Consider the following 4,378-nt stretch of genomic DNA (forward strand, 5'->3'; position numbering starts at 1 on the left):
AAAAAAAAAAAAAAAAAAAAAAGAGTTTAACAAGTTATAGAGAATTCGGATTTTATTCTAGATGTTTTGAGGAATGATCAAAAGGAGTTTTTTGGGCTTTTTTGAGACGGAGTTTCGCTCTTGTTGCTCAAGAGGCTGGAGTGCAGTGGCGCAATCTCGGGTCACTGCAACCTCCGCCTCCTGGGTTCAAGCGATTCTCCTGCCTCAGCCTCCCGAGTAGATGGGATTACAGCCATCCACCACCGCGCCCGACTTTTTTTTTGTCGAGCTTGGGGGTGGGGGTGGGGGGAAGTCTCACCTTGTTGGCTAGGCTGGTCTTGAACTCCTGACCTCAAATGATCCACCTGCCTCGCCTCCCAACCTGGAATTACGGGCATGAGTCACCGTGCCGGGCCAATCGAAGGGTGTTAAGCAGAGAATGACCTGCTAATTTGTCTTAATACGATTACTCTGCTGTGAGGCGACTAGACTCGAGCAGCGAAGAAAGGCAGCAAGAATACTTTTGCGTTCATTTAGACAAGATGAAATTGCCTGGTACGGAGAGAAACATATCGATAGAAATTTTGAAGGTAGGAGAGACATGATTGGCTGATAGATTAAATGTGGGGTTTTGGTTTAAATAAGATGTTAAGATAGTTTCTTGAGGGGGGAAGCACTAAATTCAGATTTCCGGTTTGGGCTTTGCGAAGCTTGCTTTGTCTATTAGACGTGATAATTCAATTGTGTAGATCGGACAGTATTTCAGGTTTGAAGCTTGAGGGGTTAAATCTCGGCTGGTGTTACCAGTTTGAGTTTTGATTGTTTTCATGGGGAAATTCTTGACAGGTTCGTCAGCGTGGAAATGGTCAAACGATAAGACCTTGGTACCGCAAGCTGCTATTGAGATATTAGGAAGAATGAGTTAGAGTGCCTTTTCTTGTGCCATACACTCTTCAGAGCTCTGCGAATATAGCAGTGAAAAATAACATTTTTATGTACTACATATATATATGTGTGTTGGTAGAAAGCAAAAACGCTAGATAATAAATGGAGTACAATTTTAGCTGTGAAACAAACCATTTGTGGTGTGGATGCAGAAAGTCTGGATGGGTACAGAGTTCTCCATGTTTCACTTCTGACATTTGAAAATACACAGTTTGCATTTGACAGGTCAAATACTTGTTATTTTTAAGAAAACCGGTAAAATAATCATTAAAACCGAAAAGGCAGTTTTGCTTGTAAGTAAGCTCCTTAGTCCTCTTTAGAGCTATGAAATATGTCTGTTTTACTTTTCTCCAACTTTTTGGAATCTTATCTGAATTCTCAGGTAGATTTCTGCATGGCTCCAAATTCTCTTAGGCAATGTGATCTGTCAGTCTATCTATGAATTTCACTGTTAATTGATAGTACTGTCCTGAACTGGATGTTAAGAGGAGCAACTCTGCAGTCTACTGGTTGTCTCCCATTGGAGGCAGGAATTGACTTAGCAATGGTCTGATTTGTAGACTTGGGTCTAACCATGTCTGGATATATTACTGATTTCTATTAATGAAAAGTGTCTTCCTACATAAAAATGTCTTTGAGGCCAGACACGGTGGCTCACACTTGGAATCTCAGCACTTTGAGAGGCCGAGATGTTTGGATCACAAGGTCAGGAGTTCGAGACCAGCCTGGCCAATATGGTGAAACCCATCTCTACTAAACATAAAAAAATTAGCTGGGAGTGGTGTCAGGTGCCTGTAGTCCCAGCTACTCAGGAGGCTGATGCAGGAGAATTGCTTGAACCCAGGAGGCGGGCAGAGGTTGCAGTGAGCCGAGATTGCGCCACTGTACTCCAGCCTGGGCAACAGAGCCAGACTCCATCTCAAAAAGAAAAAAATAGTCTTTGAGTATTCAGTTGGAGTTCGCAGTGTTGTTTATCTGGAAGTTACTGCTCAGACTGATTAAATTATGGTTTGTGTGACCTAGTATTAAAGAAATAACTAGTTAGGCTTGAATATGTTGAGATTGATTATAGTTTGTAATTATTGTAATTAACATTGATAATTTCTGAGTATAATAAACGTTCTGGAACTAGTGATGGCTGCACATTTTTGTGAAAAAAAAAAANAGGTCACGGCAATTGAGCCTCTGCACTTTAGCCTGGACAACAGAGTGAGACCTCATCTCCCAAAAAAAAAAAAGTCACACAGAAAGTCTCAAGCAATCAATTAAAAATGAAAATAGGGAAGATACTATACATAAATTTATTTCTGTCTGGAATAAAGAAAGCTGCTCTGGGCATATCTGGCATACTGTGGAATGGAATGTGTTTGTACCCTATCACTCAGCTTCAACTGGCCCATGTTGTGTTATATCATCCCCTTGTCTTGTTTTTGAGATGGAGTTTTGCTCTTGTTGCCCAGGCTGGATGGCGCGAACTCCACTGACTGCAACCTTTTTTTTTTTTGAGGCAGAGTTTGGCTCTTGTTACCCAGGCTGGAGTGCAATGGCGCGATCTCGGCTCACCACAACCTCCGCCTCCTGGGTTCAGGCAATTCTCCTGCCTCAGCCTCCTGAGTAGCTGGGATTACAGGCACGCCCCACCATGCCCAGCTAATTTTTTGTAGTTTTAGTAGAGACGGGGTTTCTCCATGTTGGTCAGGCTGGTCTTGAACTCCTGACATCAGGTGATCCACCTGCCTCAGCCTCCCAAAATGCTGGGATTACAGATGTGAGCCACCGCGCCTGGCCTCCTTGATGCTAAATTTTTTCTAGAAGTGGAGTGGTCTTTCTTTTTTCTTCTTTATTTTTGAGACGGAGCCTCAATATATCACCCAGGCTGGAGTGCAGTGGCGTTATTTCAGCTCACTGCAACCTCCGCATCCCAGGTTCAAGTGATTCTCCTGCCTCAGCCTCCCAAGTAGCTGGGATAACAGGCTTGTGCCACCACGCCTGGCTAATTTTTGTATTTTTAGTAGTGATGGGGTTTTGCCATGTTGGCCAGGCTGGTTGTGAACTCCTGACCTCAGGTGACCTGCCTGTGTCTCAGCTTCCCAAAGTGCTGGGATTACAGGTGTGAGCCACAGCTTTTTTCACTTAACATAATGCTTCTGAAGCTAACCCAAGAGCTTTTTTGCTCTCAGTGCATGTATGGATTTGTTTCTTTTTGAGCAATTCACATTTTAAGCTAATCTTTTTTATCCTGTATTCAAACAACTTTCATAAAGTTTTGGGAAGTAAAACTTAAAAGTTAGCATCAAATATTTAAACAAAACATAGAGGTTGGGTGCTCATACCTATCACCGTAATGCTTTGGGAGGGTGAGGCAGGGTTATTCGAGTCCAGGAGTTGCAGACCAGCCTGGGCAACATGGCAGGGAAAAAACCTAGCTGGGTGCAGTGGTTCCTGCTTGTAGTCCCAGTTACTATAGAAGGCTGAGGTGGGAGGATCACCTGAGCCCAGGTNTGCCACCCAGGTTGGAGTGCAGTGGCATGATCTCGATCTCAGCTCACTGTAACCTCCACCTCCCAGGTTCAAGTGATTCTCCTGCCTCAGCCTCCCAAGTAGCTGGGACTACAGGTGCCCACCACCGCACCCTGCTAGTTTTTTTTTTGTATTTTCAGTAGACACAGAGTTTCACTATATTGGCCAGCCTAATGTCAAACTCCTGACCTGATGATTAACCCCGTTTGGCCTCCTAAAGTACTGGGATTACAGGTGTGAGCCACCATGCCTGGCTTCTGGTACTGTTTTGAAGCAAGACCTAGACATTTAATTTCTGGTTGTATCTATAAAATAGAAAGACTTAATTAATTTTGAGACAGGAGTTTTGCCCTTGTTGCTTAGTCTGGAGTGCAGTGGCGCCATCTCTGCTCACCGCAACCTCCTCCTGGGTTCAAGTGATTCTCCTGCCTCAGCCTCCTGAGTAGCTGGGATTACAGCATGTACCACACCACACCCGGCTAATTTTTTTGTAGTTTTAGTAGAGACAGGGTTTTGCCATGTTGGTCAGTCTGTTCTCAAATTCCTGACCTCAGGTGATCCACCCTCCTCGGCCTCCCCAAGTGCTGGGATTACAGGGGAGAGCTACTTTGCCCAAAGACTTATTTAAAAGCTAGTAATATTGTAACAACAATGCTGAAGATTGCAATGTTAATAGTAGTTGTATACTATTTCTACTTAGAAATGGAGATTATTCTATCTTAATTTAAAATGGTAGAACTTAAAATGGGTTTGTGTATACAAATATTTCTCATTACCTTGGCTGAAAATAAAACGATTAAAAGTTTGAGACAAATGTAAAACAGAAAATGTAACAATATCTCTAACTTTTTATTCAGATTGTCTTTGTTAGCAATGTTTTCTTCAAGATGTTTTTTTTTTTTTTTTTTTTTTTTTTGGTGTATGATCCATTTTG

Source organism: Cebus imitator, unplaced genomic scaffold (assembly GCF_001604975.1).
Source record: "Cebus imitator isolate Cc_AM_T3 unplaced genomic scaffold, Cebus_imitator-1.0 Scaffold1450, whole genome shotgun sequence".
NCBI classification, from domain to species: Eukaryota; Metazoa; Chordata; class Mammalia; order Primates; family Cebidae; genus Cebus; species Cebus imitator.